The 18,882-nt window shown below is 42.7% G+C and overlaps 1 long non-coding RNA gene across 1 annotated transcript in view; it reads left to right on the top strand.

Moving 5' to 3' along the window:
* Positions 1-5,015: 5,015 nt before the first annotated feature.
* LOC108400708 (uncharacterized) overlaps positions 5,016-18,882 on the top strand; it is a 61,355-nt gene continuing 47,488 nt past the window's right edge. Inside the window, exon 1 of the long non-coding RNA XR_005055944.2 lies at positions 5,016-5,192. This is a non-coding gene — a long non-coding RNA (uncharacterized lncRNA). The remainder of the gene's footprint in view (positions 5,193-18,882) is intronic.

Genomic DNA, 18,882 nt, shown 5'->3' with positions numbered 1-18,882 from the left:
AGAGTTTTACGGACTTGTGTAGTGGACAAAATTAGGTCCAACCCATTGCTAATTTGGCTCAAGAAGAAACAGCTCTTGTTTCTGAAGAATGCACTGAGCAATATTTGAAATGATCATCGAAGGAGAAGAGTATTTTAAAAACTACTAAACAATGATGTCCCCCAACACACACTCAAGAGACCTTTACATTGTTTTCAAGCCTTTCTTTCTACTTCAAAACATACCAACACAGGTAAGCAGAAGCAGTCTAACATAACAGTCCTTTAACAATTTCATACATCAGGACTTTTTGAGCCACTATATTTTGGCTTAATCCCAACTTTTTTTTTCTTTTCTGCAAGCTTGTTTTATAATAAACGTTTTAAACATTTTCTTGTCAACTATTTTTTTAAATGGTATATCAGATCCCAGTTTGGCTAAGTGGCAATGCTAACCCCCATTCTGTTTGACCTGCAAGGCTGGATATTAAAGCCCTGATAGACTAATCAGGGTCATTTAAGGAAAACACCCAAGAAATGGATTTCTTCTCTATACTCAGTGAGATTTTCAAACACCATTGTCAAGAAATACAAGCAATCCCTGAAACTTTTTTTCCCCTGGGTTATCAGAGTCTGAGACAATTGATGACATTACATTGGTCGTTCATTTTAGATTCGTGGAGCCCACAAAAATCAATAGTTTTCCATTATCAGGTCCAGCTGGGTCACTAGTCTGTCAATGAGCTGTTACAATTGCTGTACAGGGGTGAGCCTGACCAGTCAATTGCTGCTGACAAGAGGAAAACATGCTGACAGCCACAGGAACAAGTCAGAACACAGATTTGCACTTCAGTTTGCCATCCAAAGAGACTCAGAGCAAGGCCATTTTCAAGACACAGGGCACGCTCCCTGGGAGGCCTGGGGGAGAGGCTACCCCCTTGGTTTTATAGCACAAGTGCGAAAGGGCTTCTCCTGGCTCCAGCCAACCATCTCCCTTAGAGACTAGCGTTGTCGCTGCCTTTGTTAGTAATAGGGTATGTACCAGCCAGAATGGTCCCTAGACACTATCTTCTAGCCCACACTGTATCCAGAGCAAGAGTAGGAGGAAAGGACTCTACTTTTACTACCACGGCCTCAGATGCAATTACATGGATCTTGGAGAATATAAAAAGTCAAAGAGAAAGTAAGTGGGCCAAAGGCACCAAACAAGAACAAATATGACTAAACACATTGCAAATAAATATTGACTGAAGAGGACAAAATGTCCTCCAAGGTATCTAGACTGTTCCCCTGTTGCCTCAGTATTTATAGCATTATCTATATTTTGATCTCAACTTGAGGCATTTTACTAAACCAAGTGCCCCTTGTTGGTGTCTCATCCATAGCCACTCTGTCTGATGCAGTGGGGAGCAAGGGGAACTGAGTTCTAGTCTTGCCTGCCCACAGTTAGGAAGTGATGGTGTAGAGTGGGCCAGGTTGGACAAATATCTTAACAGTTCCACATTAATAAATGTAGATGTGCTTGCCTTACCCGCTATGTCGCAAGGAGATTCAGAATGAGATCAATTGAGAGTAAGGTCTGTCCAAGTAAGTGACTGTGTGTGTGTGTGTGTGTGTGTGTGTGTGTGTGTGTGTGTGTGTATGTGTGTGTGTGTGTGTGTGTATGTGTGTGTGTGTGTGTGTGTCGGGAAGTTTGGCAGCAACGTGTGTGTGTGTGTGTGTGTGTGTGTGTGTGTGTGTGTGTGTGTGTCGGGAAGTTTGGAAGCAACCGAAAGAAGTCCTTCTGTCTCCAGAATAACTCATTTTTGGTTCTAGACTGACTGCTTCCCTTCTTCAGTTGAATACATGAATCATCTACTATGTATCCCATCATGAGTGAAAGCCAGAATATAGAGGGCAGCTCTGAAATCTTAATGGGTTTTGTGGCTCTCCTTAGTTTGTAGAGAACAGGATTAATCCTAGCAGGTTAGACACACACTGTGTGGGCCTCTGCATTCTGCGCACCTTCCAAAGCAGAGCGGATTTGTGCAGTGCTCTGGTCTCCTCATGATGGCTTTATTTTCAGACATCAAACTTATGAGCTCAAAAGATAAATATTTTGAATTTGTTTAAATATTATGATTTTTAATGTTTCACTTTTATTAACATCTTTCAAGTATTAAATTCTAGCCTTTTTTTTAAATGCCTACAGTCTTGGGTTTGATTCCTTTGGAAGTCAACATTCACTTGTGTTCCTCATCAAACAAAACTGGTAATCAACTGTATTACTGGAATCCTACTACTGAGGGTCTTTTTTTTATTACATCACCCAAAAAAAATCATTTTCTTTAAATGAATTTAAAAAAAGTAGTTTTAACAAGAGCAAATTTGCTAGTAATTAGATGAACCAGTCTTATGTCTTCCAGCACTGGGAAGCATGAAATTCATCAGAAATCTCATAGCATTAATTAAAAAGAATTTATGTTTTTTTAATAAAATGCTTCATGTTTCAGCTCCTTTATTCCTCCACCAAATGTGATTATGTGGGGGCTGAAGGGAATTCAGGTTAATATGTTGACACACTTAACAATGCAGGGTCATGTTGCGCAATACGCTTCACTGGTTTAGTCCCGTGCACCCCTGACAGGGCCTAATCATCCCCTGCCCTAAAGGCAGAGGGAAATAGAGGATTTTAATTACTGCTCTGTATGCAAGTTTGCCAGCATTAAATTGAGACATAATTAGGCCTCTGAATTTTAATAATTGTCCTAGCTAATTGGGCAGACAAGTACGTTATGCAGCATGGCGTGATTAGATAATTAGTATTTCCAAATGACAAACTTGGGCTCTTGATTACAAATTCTACAAGAAGGGGGAAAAAGGTAGCAAGCAGATCTTTATGAGTCTATTAAGGGAGAGTTTAGCAATGTTGGTAATTTAAAGTCCATTAGGAGGTAACTTTTCATTCTCAGAGCCTAGGGTCTGAGACAAGGGCCTCTGGCCAACTCTGGTTCCCACTTAAGGTTGCACCCCAGGGTGCCCTGCTTTCTCTGGAGTCTGCTGCATCCTCCCCTGTTCCCAGCCCTCACTCCAAGCTTAGCAGTCATCACTGACCTGGGGTAAAGTCCCTTTGGCTAGACACCAGATGGCAGGTGATAACTCTGAAAAAGAAATTATGGGACATAGGAAGGGTAGAACAGAGAGGGGGGAATCCACCGAGGTTGGGAGCACTATTGTGTCTTTCCTTTGCAGACAGCTGTTCTTTCATTCTCCTCCCAGAATTCACCATTCTCATTGTATTATCAGCTCTACTGAAATCTTTTCAGTGGAAAATCTTAAATCAAAACCTTACATTTTTGAGGCATGATATTATTGAAGTGAAGAGCATGAATGCTGGAGACTGACCTAGGTTTGAGATCATTACTTACCTTGGATAAGGTACTTAATTTTGCCAGCTCTTAATCTTTTCTTGGCAAATTGAAGACTCTTCCACATAAGTTTGTAGATAGGATTAAATAACATTATACATATAATTTAAAGCACAGTGCCTGGCAAGGAGTAAGTGCTCAATAAATATTAGCTATTAAATGCAAATTACACCAATTACTTTAGAAGGTACAAAGCGAAGGTGCTGGGTCTGCATCTTTGCTATGCCAATGCTCAGATGAAGGCTCTAGAGCCGCTTTGCTTTCTGAGGAACATGGTGTCCCATTTACGCTGGGGGGAGGCCCAATGGTACCAGCTGCCTCTAGAACTCAAATGCCTGGCCACATTTCCCTTTTCTCCATTCTTCAGAAGTTGGCATTGCAGACAAGCCCTGCCATATATCATGAGCCCAGTTAACCTAAGAAGAATGTGGTATAAACTCTGCATCTTACCTCACCTTGTGACTCACTCTCCACAAATGTCACACAGTAGGACTCTGGGCTGCTAAACTTTTCTCACAATACTCAGTAGGCTGGGCTCTAGAGCTGTTTCTCAGGCCAAAGGAATATTAACTGGATCCAAACCAGAATCCTCCTAAAAATGATTGCTAAGTGGTTGGCAGGTGAAAATATGATGATAGTTTATTAAGGGAAACTCAGAAGTTCTTAAAACATATTCATGTATAGTCACTGAGGATGACTATAAGGAAAACAACAATGTTTACACGAGTTGGTCCAGGCAAGTCAGCCTACCAGACTAAGTTAGAATTTCTTGTGACTTTCTCAGAACTTTGTTCCATCTCATTTATGAGTGATGGAGCAGTTCTGCCAGAGCTTCCAATTCAGAACGCAGGGTCCTCTTTGTGGTAAACTTTTTATCACCCCAGCACAATCTCTACAGTACATAACATTTAAGGAGTAGACAGTGGAGGACAGCACTCTGAGACCCGAGGAAGAAAAGAGATTTAAGTATACAATGCAAACTCTCTCCAAGAAGCTAGAAGCAAAGAAGATATTATTCTCCGTGATGGGAGTGAAGAGAGAGAGACAAAGAGTGAGTCATCCTTATGCCTGATCTGTACTTACCCAAGGCACCCTTTCCTCTTGGACCCTGAGTCTCCCTGTTGTTCACAGGGATGCTGCTCCCGGGGTCACACAAGTGGCCAGGAGAGTCAGCGCAGAGCTCTCGCGCTCACTGCCCAGACGCCAAGAGGAAACACCCTTGAAGAAAATTGGGAGAGGTAGTAACCGTCATAGGGTTCTTCCCCCCACCGCACAATGCTGGAGCTTCTTCTCCCCCGCTCTTTTTGAGTAAGTGCGTTTATGACTGATCACTCAACACCTTGTTGGTTCTGATTGCGGAAAACACACCTTATAAATATACGATAACCATCCTGTAATAGAGAGTGTGACAATTTACTTCACAGTGCGTTTCAGGCTGCTAATTGATCGTTTCAGTCCAGGGACGATTTGGAATAAATTATAGCCATCAAAAGGATCTCACAGCTCAGTTCGGCGGAAGGCTCTCCGTGTCGCTTCGCGTTTGTTTCCCGCGGGCAGAGCGGAGGGGCGGAGCGGCCGCGGAAGAGCAGGCCGGCGCGCGGGCCGGGGCGGGGCGCGCGGGGCTGCAGGGCCGCGGCCGGACGCTAGAGGCCACCCTTCCTAGGCGGCTGCACGGGCCTCCCTGCTGGGGCTCCGCTCCCCGGCGTGAGCCCGCGCGCCCTCCGCAGCGAGGTCCCTGCGCTCCCGGCCCGGAGTGAGTTCCCCTCCCGCCCGCCTCCTCCGGCAGGCGGCAGCGCCTGTTCTTGAGGTGAGAGGCTGCGTCGGGCTGAGGGCCCTCCTTGGGGGCGGGGGCGCCCGCTGGAGGCTGCCCGTCTGCTGGGCTTCCCCGCGGGGACAGACGGGGTTACGCGGGCGCTGCGCTCCGAGCCCCGGGGCGGGAGCAGAGAGGCGTGGAGGCGGCGCGGCCGTAGGGGGCTTTGTGTGCAGTTGGGTTGGCGGCTCGGGGAGCTTTGGTTCTCACGCCGCGAATGGGGAGGAGCGCCTGCGAAGTGACCCAGCCTCGGAGGGAGCCGGGCCCACGGCAGAGGCCGGGGGAGGCCGAGGAGAGGGCGGGCCGGGCGGGTCAGCGCCGCGCGGCGAGGCCGGGGTCGCCGGACGCGAGGTCGCAGGGGCCCGGGGCCCGCGCTGCAGAACGCGGCGCGCGCGGCCGCCTCAGAGCCGGGCGCGCTGCGCCCGGGCCAAGCGGAGGGGACCGGACCCTGGGCCAGCCCTCGGCCGGGTCTGGCTCCCGAGCCGCCTCAGACACGGTCGCCTGGCAGCCCCGTGCTTCGATTTCGTTTCCCAGCAAAATGTGTGGCGTTGTGTGCTGATCTGGAGAAGAGAGACCCAAAGGCCTGTCTCTGCATGGCATTCGAATTTTGAATCCTGTCGCGGCCTCCCCCTCCCCCCCTACCCCACCAACGAGACCTCCAGGCAACTTTCATTCTCTCTTTAAAACTAAAGCGTAAGAAGGATTGAGACCCTTCAGCTCACACGGAACATACCCCTTTCACCCAAATGCTCAAAGTTGGGGGTCGCACGCTTTTAGTTTTTTGGTCATTTGTCATGCTAATAAATTATGTCAATCTAAGGCACAGTTGTTTCCACGCAGGCGATTTTGACAGCAATCATCGTGCCAAGCTATTATGAAGTGTGATGTTAGTGCGTTCTGGAGGACGGATAATGTATACAAACGCCAGTTCTTGACACGCTATCTTACAAGGAAACGTCTGAGACCATCAGTAAGAGGCATTTTAATTCACACACCAAAAATATTTTGTTTGATTGACCTCTTTCAAGATGCTGAAAGAGGTAGAAGCATTAATCATTTCGTAGGTATTTATCGATGTATTCACAAAAGTCCCTATAGGAAGGAAGAGGGTTTTGTCTTACTCCTATTCTATCATATCAACCGGGGAACAGAGATGTTGTGTGTTGTACCAAAAAGTCCATAGTAAGTTAGCGAGAGTGCTCTATGAGACCAAGCATCTTCTACAGCTGGAATAATTGCAAAAGGAGGAAATTAGTTGTGTTCATACCTGTTGTGAGAAATAGTCATCTGCTAGAATAAATGAGACCATAAGCTTTTAGCACAAATGCTGGATGTGTGAACTGATGCATTTATCTTGTAAATATTACACAAAACTCCCAGTCTTAATGATTACTACTTCCTCATGGATATTAAAAAGTTTGATTATATCAGGAGTCACTTTAAACAAGTGATTAGGTTCAAAAGTATAACTAGGGCCCTGCTGAATGAATTAGGAAATCTAAAGGGATCCAAATCTAAGCATATGCTTTAGACTTAATACTATGTAATAGTTAGAAGCTGTATTTATGGACCAAATCCTGTTGGAGTCAGTTTTACACATGGACTTCACATGTGTTGACCCGAGGTAGGTTTTCTTTTCTTCCATTCATTTATACAGTATTTAATGATTACCTAATATATGACTCCTCTGTACCATTGAACATAATCCCTATAGGCATATAATAAATAATTTTTGAAGTGTAACTAAAATATGTTTATCTTCTCCTGGTTCCAAAAACCTCAAGGAATATTATTACAAAAGAGGTTAAAACTGTGAACTTTCATTTATACAAATGGAAAATTTTATTTACTCTTAAGTAGTAAATCAAGGGAAGGAAAGTCAGAAAGTTACCTCCAAACTGTGCCCTATTCAGAGTACCATGTTTTTACCCCTCCTTAAGACCTTCAAAAAAAAGGTTAAAGGACTGACATGATTAAATGGGCTTATGATCTTTTATTTTATGTATTTTTATTTTATTTTATGATCTATTTATTTTGGAATGTAAAGTTTTCCTAAGTGGTTCTGGCAGCTTGTATGGCATGTTGGACTGGATGGTTTTATGTGAGTGGAAGCACTATTTTTTTAGTTAAAATCAAAACCACTTACCCTTCTTTTCCCAGCCTGAAATAAGAATTGCCTACAGTTAAGTGAAGCAAACACATACCAAATAGGCACAAGTACACCTGATTGAAGTTTCTTTTCATTGGTTTAATAAAAATAGAAAAAGATACCCATATGTTTATCACCATTATTTCTCATATTATTTCTTGGATAATGCTTGAAATAATTCAAAATGATGTCTAACTCCCTGAATATCAAGACATTTTTGTGTGAAATCTGTAAAATGCACCTAAAGAATGACAAGTTTTATAAAGTACCATAAGAGAAGATGTTAAGAAAATGTTGTGTAATTGTAATATTGTGCTATAGGGCTGAAACTATATAACCAAGGTTTGACTATAAACCAATATGGTCAACTGTACCAATATTTGCGTATGCATTTAGTGAGTCCACATCCATGAGCCATCATGGAAATCTGTCACTTCAGTGACAGACTTCCTGCTGCCTTGCAAAAACCTATTTTGCAACTCTTCCTTGGGCACTATTTTCAGCACATCTTGTTAAAAAGCCTTGGAAGTAGTAAGTCATCTTCTTCAGTGTCCTGAGGAGTAGGGTGGGCCATCAAGTTAAGGCAATATAATTTGGGATCAAAACAACCAGGAAGATAGTTAGATGGCTTTCTTGAGTAGCTTTAACACTAGTTCCAAAATCATTATACAAATGTGGTTTTTGAACAATGGCAGCGCCACTGGAATAAAAGTAGCTGCCAAGTGAAACCTTTAATAAAAGTGCTTGTTTGGAGTATACTTCCTCTTGATTGCCAGTGAATTATTAATAACAGTCATCTACATGTATGTTGTGTAGTACATTGTATACATGTATATAAGTAAGGCATTGGTTTGCAGTATAGACATTACTTCAGGAAGTTATATAGTGAAGAATTTTGATTGATCTAGATTTTATGAGTTTATTTTGCTATTACAAAACCTGTATGGAATTGTGTAGGAAAAATTCAAGATGTCGTGGCTAAAATCAGGATTGCCCTACATAGTTTTATAGAATTCATGCCTAACATTCCTTGAAATATTAAAAAAACCATTGAAGTTTGATTTCAAACTTCACCTGTATTCTACTTAGTGAGCAAGGCTTTGGTCATTACCAAAATAACTCAGTGTTCCTTAGACCTTAGGTGAAATCTAACCTGTATGTTGAAACATTTATCATTTTTAGTAGCTGGTTGTGAATATAGAGTCCAAAGTAGATATGTAGTACAAGCATCATGTACTGCTTCAAGTTAACAGTATACTGTCTACTCTACAAAATACAGAATCATGAAACTCCTCACCCAGTGAATTTAAACTTTTGTGATATTCAAGGCCAGAATGTGGGAGAGGGGATAGAAAGACAAAGAAGAGAGAGAGGGAAAGGGAAAAAGGTAGGCCATGGGACTTTTGAATCATAATTAGTTGAATTCATTTATGGGAAGAGTTTGTTGCTTTCCAAAAACCATCAGCAAATAATTTAAAACCTGAGGAAATAATTCAGATTCAACTCCAGCTGAGACTATATGGAGAACCTAGAAAAGCAGAAAAAATGTAATTAGCTGAGTACGAATTTTTTGAAGAGTTCTGGTCTAACATCTTTAGTATTATAGAGAGGGCCAGAGGATCATTAGTGATTAGCAGGGATGCAGACCATAATGATCAGGAGAGATCAAGGCCGGGGTACAAAGATGAAAGAGCCTTTCTGTTCAAATTGAATGTAGAAAATGCTGATGGACTTACAGAGGGAAGGTCATCCAGCAAAGAAATAGGGCAACAGTCCCAGAGCAACAAATGTGTTCCTGTCTCTCACCCCAGAGTTCGATTGGAGCCACATTTGAGCTGAGACCAAAAGAATGTCCTTATTTCAATCATTTATAGGGCCTGGAACTTTGAGTCTACCTGCTTTGATGAGCTTGGGTTATTGCCCAGAAATTAGGGAAGGGGACCTGCTGGGCTCTGGATACCAGGGTTACATACTCAACTAAAAGTTCAGTGAGGAAGGTGGAAGGATCCAATTCCAGATCTTTCCTGGTGAAAGACCCTGAATTGTCCATTAGGTAAACAGAATAGCTCCTAAGTTTTATGTTACAAGGGAGTATGAGGTACCCAACAAACCACCAATAAATAAAGACAATTGTGGAAAAACAAGTGACAGTGATATTAGTCTTTCTTCTGAGATAGGTAGCCTAACTCTCATGCCTTCTCATCTATATACTTAAGAAGCATCCAAGTATTTCTTGAATCCAAATATCAAATTTTGTATATAGTGTTTATAGCTTCAGGATTGGGTGGAATGCCCTTTATATGGCTCACTTAGTTGTAATAGAGAACAGTTGGTGTGGCTTGAGGCCCATCTTTCTCAGAGAGATTCCTGATGTTAGATTTACAAAGTTCACATGTAGATCCAGAATATAGAGAAGGTGGGAACTTGCACCGAGAATTGGGAAAGTATCATAATAGAAAGAATCTTGGCCTAGGAGTAGAGACTAGGTTTACCATGTACCAATTGTGTTACTTGAAGCAAATTTCAGTTTCCTGTGGGAAAAATGTATATAATAGTAAAACCTTCTGGGACTATTTCAAAGGCTAATTTTGAGCCTCATCTCAGGAGAAGTAATGGAAGGACATGGTTTATTAAGAGTTGGGCCACAAGCTTTGTAGGTAAAGGTAAGAGTCATAGCTCTTGAGCTATGCAGATATTTAAACCAAAATATAAATGAAGATGGACACCTACTTTTGGGAACTTGGGAGAATAGACTTGTTTTAGCATGGATACTTGAGACAAGTGAATAACATAGTTATATTCCTCCTTTCTCAAATTCTTAAGTACACTATTGCCACTGTAAGAAGTTTCTCTTTAACACTTCCTAAAGACCTATTGGGTGTAAGTAACCTGCTAACTTGCTTCATACTGTCAGGCCCAGTTCTTCATGATTAACACTGAAGGCACAATCTCCAGGTGGGGAAAAGTAGCCAGACTTCCAGGCCTTGATGCTTGTGCTCTTAGAGGTTCCTCTTTTCCTAGGTACGTCATTAATCCTGGTTGCCAACTTCATGTCTAGAGGAGAACAAGAAGCTGGCTGGAGTTCCATGTGTTGGCTTAACTGGTCAGCTGTGAATACTGTTTTGCAATTGTTATTCTTCCCACAAGAGCAATTCATTTTTGCTGCAGAGATAGCAAGTCTTCCCTGCCCTTACAGGCCATTAAAAAAAATTAACTTGTATCATTCATTTTTCTCCTCCTTTTCTCTGTATATTTAAAAGGTACAGAGGCTGCTCGGGGAAGGGCAGTTTGCTTCTCACAGAACCACCAGAACAGATACAATGCGGTCAACTCCTGCCAGCATTGCAGCATGGCTCTTAGAAAAGAGGGAAGAATTCTAAGAGGTGGTCTGGGATGTTATGGGTGATATACACTCATCCTTTCTTCTGCTGAGTCACAGAATCTACCCTGCTGAAAAATAAAAGCAGTGCTCCTTGTCTCAAGTCATGGTTAGAGGGGTGTTCTCTGGAGGTTTGTTGAGTATCCTCCACATACTGACACTTCATAAATTCACCTTGTGTGAGGCACACATGTATCGAACCAGTGCAATGTATTAACTAAGGAAAAGGGCCATTTGATTCAGTCTGTGTTTGAGTATCAGGTCTACTACTTACTTGCTGAGTGGCTTGGGCAAATTTATTAATCTCTCAGCCTCAGTTTCTTTAGCTGCAGAATGACAATAATAACAGTTATGTATTTTTAAGGATTGTATAGGAGGTGTGTGCTCAACATATGTGAGCTATGTTATCAGGCTCTGGAGAGGAAGGAGGAATATAAAGAAATATAAGGCAAATGCCCATTTTCAAGGAGCTTGCAGTGTGGTTGGAAAGGACTGAGTGAAAGAAAACTGACATGACAGTATGGGGCAGAGAATGGGAGTGCCAAGTAAGTGCTACAGCAGTCTGCCAAGGACCAGGCTAATGGTGAAAGGTTTCAAGATAGAGGTGGGAATTTCTCTTTGGGATTTACAGGCTGGATGGGATTCAGTTATATATAGTGGAGTTGAGAAGGCATCCCATATAGCAGGGAGAAGGAGCGCTCAGAACACACAGTACAGCATGGGTAGGAGCATGCCAGAGTGGAAGGTAAACTAGCTTTGAGCCAGGTAGATAAGCATAAGAATCCTATCTCTGCTGTGAGATCTTGGCTGAGCAAGTACCTTAACTTACTTAGTCTTAGCCTGAAAATGGGTATAATATCTCATTAAATTAAAAGGATTAAATGAGATAATGTTTGTAATATTTAACTTGGTGCCTGATACCTCACCAGTGTTCAGTAAAAGGAAGATAATGCATGTGGTGTTTTCAGGAAACGATGGGTGAGCTGTCTGCCTAGAGAGCTGTCTTGCCATGTTTAGGCCAATAGTGGAAAAGAAACCAGAAATGTACAGTTAGTGCCTAGGGGGAGGGTGGAGAAGAGGCTTAAAGACCAGTTTAAAGAGCTGGAGCTGTTATAGGTTATCAGAGCTACAAAGCTTTCTAAAGTGAGAGTTTAGGATAGTTAATCTCAAGGCACTCTGCAGGCTGTTTTGGAGGAAGAGGAGACTCACTCATGCACACTAACATAAGGGTCTAGATTAGGATAGTGCAGGGTTAGCAGACCTGGTTGTGATCTCTTTAGAGTTTCTTCTGTAAAAGGAGCTTAGGGCCCAGCATTGTGGAGTTAGGGAACCTTTGTTTTGTTTGTACACTCCTAATATCTAGTGGGCCAGTTGTCTAAAATAAAACTAGTATAGATCTATAAATTGGAAAATAGAACTCACTCTGTATCCAGGGACTATAAAAGGTGGAAAGTAACTTTAATGCTAAATAAACCCTAGAACTTGTTTCTGCTTATGAAATAGCCCTTTTAAAAAGCCCCTTTCCCCTTCCTATTAATGAAGGTGAGTGTGTACCTATCACTGGCTTTCAGGAATGTACAAGTACAGATCTTCTAGCTATGTGGAGTTTGAGGTTAGGATTGCAGTACCAAATGGCATTGGGTTAAATAGGGAGGATGCTGCCAACAAAATGGTAATTTTGATGACTTTATTTGGTGACAGTGTGATTTGGATGAGAAAATTCTGTCCTCTCCCTGGGGTTTAGAGGTAATTTAATTAAAAACACAAACCTAGGTAATAGGTTTGGATACCAGTAAATTCATTTATATTGTCTCTCATTCTCTCCTCACCTCTCTCTTTTTTATGTTCATTGTTACTTTGTAATGGGAGAATACATCGTAGATAATTTTATTTCCAAAGAAAGTCACACTGATTATATGGGCACCAGTATTTTAAAATGTGAGGAAATTGCAGCTACCTATTTTACTGTTCTATGTTTATGTTTTAACATATTAAGCAGGAAAGGATAACTAACCTACCACTCATTTCCTGAATTTTGCTGTTCCCTCGTTTGGCTGCAGGTAACATGTTGCTAATAGCTCTGGGGTGTCTGCTGTATCACAGTGGTTAATTGTGGCCAGGCATTGTTTCCCTTGGAAGGAGGATGCACATGTGAGGGTACTGTGTTCAGTGGCTGACAAACACAGGAAGGAGATTGGTGACAAAGGAAAAGGCCAGCCCTGTGAGGTTAGGGGCAATGTCCTGTCCCTTCTGAGCAAAAATTGCTAGGGCATATTTGAGGCAAGGAGTGTATTTTACCTCTCATCTCTTGAGTTTATTTAAAGCATCTGCCGGGGTGGGGGCTGAAAGAAAGCATGATGTTGTAAGGCTGATTAAGGTGCAAACATGCAGATTATATCTGGCTCCCAACACTGCTTTTCACTCCAGCCTGAAAACAGAAGACTGCAAAAGAAAACTGTCCCAAGGGAAGGAAAGGGAGAAAGCAAAAGACATCTCCTCACTTTTTAATGAAAGAATTTTTTGAATACATATTATTTTGGATTTCTGGTATCCAGGCCACCCTAACAGATCATCCCAATTAGCTCCAGGCTGAAACCCTGGCCAGGGGGTTCCGACCAGGGGCAGGCGGCCCTACGCAGAGGGTCTTCAGGATGCTGCTGGTTGTTGTGCTGAGGGCACCTCGTCAGAGACAGTCTCCTTCCCTGTGGATGGCAGGCACAGGGCCTTGGCGAGGGCCTCTATTTCAGATTTCAGCCTTGTCCCCTTCTCCAGCCCCTCTGCCTTCTGCTCCTGCAGTGGGACCTCTCTTCTCTCTCTTTCCCCTTTTTTCAATTAAATGACTTAATTACCAAGCGTTTAACTTTTTGCCAGACTCTTTCATTATGACCAGAGTCGGTGCTGAGCAGCAAAGGGAAGTAATAACATTCCCAGTGAGGGGCAAATCCTGTTAATGAACAAATTAAAGTTCAAACAGTGATTCAAGTTCACAACCTCTCGGTGGCTCTTCTCTTTAATAAGAGTTATACATGTTACTTTCCTCGCTCTTTTCTCCCTTTTATTACTTTTTAAGCTTTTTCATCAGCACTGCCGGGGCATATTTGAGGCTCCCAACCTTTCAGCGCTGACAGTTCGAGTTCAGCTCGAACAGTTATAATCCCGTCTTAATTTGGCAACTTTTTGTAAAACACATAAAGCGCCCCGGGTCACCTTTGGTTGCCGGCCCCGGCGACCCTACAGCTTCCACCTCCTGCCTGGGCTGCCCCTCTGGGTTTGCATTCTTCCCCAGCAGTCAGGGTCTGATGACCCAACTTACCGCCGGGCACAACTGTAGGGCCGGGCCGCCTGTGGCTGAGCCCTTGCCTCTCTTGTTCCCTCTTGGTTCGTAGTTTCCACCTACCTGGTCGCAGCGCTTGGGGGAAGGGGACTCAGCGAGGAGAGGGAGGAGCCTACGGGCTGAAAACTGGGAACCTTTATGGGAAAAGGAGTTTGAGGTCCGGAAGTATGTTTGACCACCTCCCCACCACCATTACCCATCGCTTTGCTGAGAGCACCTTGCCTGGAATGGCACAGCAAGGCCCAAGCCCCCTTGGCCCTAACCCGAGCCAGCCAGCCGGAGCCTGGTGGGAAGGAGCCCGGGGGCGTTACGGTGCCTGCCTACTTCTTCCCCCTCTATTTTTTTCCCCCTACTGTGGGTTGAGTGAGGGTCTTTTCCACCTCCGCGCCTGGCTTCTCAACACCATCCCCCGAGCGTGGCTTGATATAATCACCATGACAACTGCAATCTACGAGCATACACATAATAGAGATGAAATAGACAAAAGATTAGCATGCCATGAAAAGTACAATAAGTTTCTTATTTAGCATTTAGATAACTGTCTTTCCTTCGGAGCAAGCTTCAAAGTTGAAGCCAGTTTAGACCAAGAGGATTAATTCTTTCTCCCGCATGCTTCATTGAATCTCTCATTACCAAACTTTGTCTGTATTGATGTAAGATTTGATTGAAGATTAGAGCATTTAGCAAATCTTGCTTTTCTGCATGTATCAGGTCCTTTCAAGCACGGATCGCAGTGCCCAGTGGTCAATACCCTTACTTTTATCCAGTGTCTGCTTCATTTAAACTTAATCAACTCCATCAACGAACTGGAACATGGAAACGTCCCTGCAGTAAGAATGTTGTGCTTTTGTGGGATAATTCTTTGCTCTTTCCTGATCCGTTTGTGTTAAATCTAAAATTGCACTATGATGAACTTTTTTTTTTAATCAATATGATAATGACAATTGGGCCTGAACGCTCTGGTAGGACTTAGAGTGGAGCGGGATCTGGTTTCCATTACCAAAACAACTTCTGGTCCTGTGATAGTCTGCCTCCTTTTGTGTGGCTTTAATACCTTTTCTTCCTGACATTGAATATTGCTCAAGCTGGAAAATGATGCATCTTTGTAGGGAAGGTTCATATGTCACAGCCAGAAAGTGAAGCAGACCGATTGGTTGTGTGAATTATCTGACTTGCTGCAGTGAATTATTTGCACTGTTTCCCTACCTAGTCAACAAGTTCCTGAGGTATAGTAGAGATCAATCAAAACTGACAGCCTGCGTGTGAAGGCTTTACTGTGTAAATCTGGCGCACTCATCCTGGCCATGCGGGCCCTGGCATCTGTATATCATTTTTATACTGCTACCAGTAGGGCAATTTCAAAAGTATTTGCAAGGAAAATGCGTGTCCCCATCTGTTCCTGGAAGCATAAATGTGCCACCTTCGGAGGGTTTTCACTGGTAATCATATCTTTAATGATCAACAGACTAGTGATATATATTTTTCCATAAAATGGGGTTTTCTTCACTTTATTGTGATTGGCTAGAATAAATAGCTTTTCCATATGTTAGGGAGATAAAATACAAGATTAGCAGAGGTTGTTTGTTGGACAGTAAACAAAAGAAACAATTCATTCCAAATAATCTGTGAAAAGAGGCAGCGACAAAATTAAGTTGCAATAACAGAGCATCTGAGGCCCCACATTAGAATACAGACCTTGTTCCTCCTTGGAAAAGGAGCCATTTAAGAGCAGAAACTCAGAGTCTCTGGAGGACTCTGGTGGCTTATTCTCAGAGGCAGGGGAGGGAAGGAGCAGTGGAAGAAGGAAAGACTAGAATAATACTTACTTGTTCTACTTCAATTTTAAGTTCGTATTGCCTTTTCCTTTATTTTTACCTGCTATTTGCCTGCCCTCACTGCACCCTGGGTAAGTTGGTGGGTGGTGTGTTTGGAAAGGAGGAAAATGCTGCCCTGTTGAGTTTCTCTTCAGGCCTTACAGGAGATGGGGATTGATACTTTAAGATGAAATTTGGCTTCCTCTGTGAGAGATTTCTCTTCCCCCACGGAAAAGGGTGACCTTAGAGGCAGGTACCAGCCATTTTGTAAAATTCCAAAGCTATGCAATGACCGAGCCTGGAGATAGCCAATACCCGCCTGAAACCCCCCAGGAGGTGTTTCTAGTGATCTAATCCTATCTACATACCTTACAGTCTGAGGATACAATCAGTCCCTAACCCATCTCCCCTCATATACCCACGTACTCATATTCTCCACACTCAGCACCCCAGAACCTCCCATACTCCCTTCCCCCCTTTTTTTTAGATGCAAGCACTCAGCTCCTGGGGAAATTTGGAAGCTTCTTCCCCAGGATCTCAGTCCAGAGGTTGCAATTGCTGGTTCAGGAACCTCTAATTCTATAGGAGAGAACTTCCTGTTTCACAAAGTACTGACATTAGTTGCAGGACACCTGAATCCAAACAATGCCTTCAGCCTTCCAGCTCTCCAGAAAATAGTGCAGAGCTGTTTATTTAGATCTGTTATCCACAGTCAGGAATTGAGAACTGGGGGTGGGGTTGCAGGAGGAGTTCTCTCTAAACACTAAGAATAGGACCAGTTAGTAGGTTAACTGTTAAGTTGGTTCTTTATTCTTTACTGCTAGGTATTTATCGCCTTTTTCCCCCTAGGATAATGGTGGGGGGAAGTTCCATCTTTCTGTACAATTTCCCACCCCTGCCAATATTCCACAGAATTTTTTGCTCTCTCTAAATGCCTACTGCTCTCACTGCAACAGGAGTGTGTGGGTGTTAGTTTCAAAGGGGAAAATGGGGTTTTCATGGTGAAAGTCCAAAGCAGAAAGTCTCTACTAACATCTTAGACCTAACTTAATGTTAATTTCCTGGCCCCAGTAAGGCTTGGGAATGACTGACAGAAGAAAAACAGCTCACCCCAGGCCCATGGCCAGAAGAAGATAGGAAAGACACCATCAAAAGACAAAAATTTCCCCTTAATTTTAGAAACATCTTACAGGCTGAATTGCATGTAGATAGGCTTAGCTCATGTAAGATTTAGGTATGGATCACATTTTGCCTGATCTAAAACCAGATTTACCATAGTATTAAGACTAAAAGGGAAGTCACTCTGTGGTTTCCACATTGTATTGTGATACACTACAGATCTTCAGTCTTCAGTGAGCCTTCTTGCCACAAGGAAACTCTGGCATGTGGTGTGTATGAAACGTAATTTGCACTCAACTTGAAAAACTGAATTTACTGATTTTTATGTATTTTAGTTTGCAACCCATTTTGCATTGAATTTTTTTATGTTTTCATACAATGAAGGGAAGTAAAAAACTTACCAACTGATTATGTGTGGAAGAAATAAATGTGTGGTTTGCTCTTTCCCTTGTCCAGGAGGACAAGACTGCTACTACTACAGTTGGGGAATTTCTCATTCTGTGCTCCTGTGCCCAGGGGTCCTGTCTAGCCCACAAATCTCTGCCAGGAACGGTACTTTCCACACCAGAGTAGAAGACGTCTGCAGAGTTCATCTTTGGGGTTCATTTTGGCTGAGGCTCTGAACCATAGAATTGCAGGCATCCAAGATTTTCCTAAACCCTAGGTTGGAGCCATTTGCAACATAGTCCTTCTCCACTTCAAATAACCCTGTACACATGCACGTCCATAGCAGAGATGGAAGTCTTGGCAACTATAGGACAAAGATGGAAGATTTTAAAACAAACACTGTGTTCAGGGTGAAAATTACCTGTACCAACAATGTTTTCCCTCCACAGTCACTGGCACCAAGCAACCTCATCAGTCTGGGCTTATGTCATTGAAAATGTGCTTAATTCCAGATATACTCCTAGATAGCTACATGTGTGTAGCAAGAGTATTAATCAATTTTATGAAAAAAATCCTCCCATCTTAGAAGAAAATATGGAACCTAAACTCTAATTCAAATATTTGAAAACATATAGTTTAATAAAATGGCAATTGCATACACTCCCTGATGATTGTAGTATGTATAAATATGTAGTAGTATTTGTGTTTTAGGTGCTCCTTAACAAAACAGGGATGGGCAGGCAGTATGGTGTTTGGGAAAGGAATTAAGTTTTTAAAAATAAGCTTAAGAAAATGGCTCTTTTGATTAAGAAAAATAAACTCAATTGATAGTTAAGATGAAATGAACTTTTAAAATTTAGTATCAACAACCTTAAGTTAAATTTTCAATGAAATGCAAGCTGAATCTTTAAAATGCCGAGGTGTTTAAAGTTATAAGAAAATGAAAAATGTGGGGGACAAAGTTTCTCTTTTGTTCTCTCTCACTTTAAACAGCATAGTAGCAATACTTTCGGTCACTTCTGGCTTTTATTGGGGATTTTCAACTTGCTCTAGAAGAATATATCAGGAAGGCAACTGTATAGTTATTTGCCTCAGTCTAAAGAACGTTATTTCCAGTCAAAGTTTCTACAATTACCCACGTCTGTGAACACTCTCAAGGGATAGGTTTTAATTTAAGGCCAGAACAACTGGGTTAAAATTTGGAGAAAATATTTTTTCCCTGTGGAGTAAGGGGGAGGGGAAGGGAAGCAAAAATAGTTTTACTGTGCGGCAAAGGACTACTCCAGGCACCAGTGAGGTGGCTAGAAATGGATTCCTAGGCAGCGCTCTTCTCCAACCCATTGTGTAACAATCTTGGACCCAGCCACCCTGGGAGCGGATTGCGGGTGGTCGCTATGAGATTGGGGTCTCTCCCACCTCCCCACAATCGCTTTGGCCAAAATTTTCCGGAAACCTTCCTGGGTTGCCCTCCCCCAGCCAGCACCGCCGCCGAGGGACGTCACCGC

The sequence above is a fragment of the Manis javanica genome, chromosome 4, assembly GCF_040802235.1.
Source record: "Manis javanica isolate MJ-LG chromosome 4, MJ_LKY, whole genome shotgun sequence".
NCBI lineage: Eukaryota > Metazoa > Chordata > Mammalia > Pholidota > Manidae > Manis > Manis javanica.
Note: the sequence above shows the minus strand (reverse complement) of the source record. Positions and strands in the feature narration are given on the sequence as shown.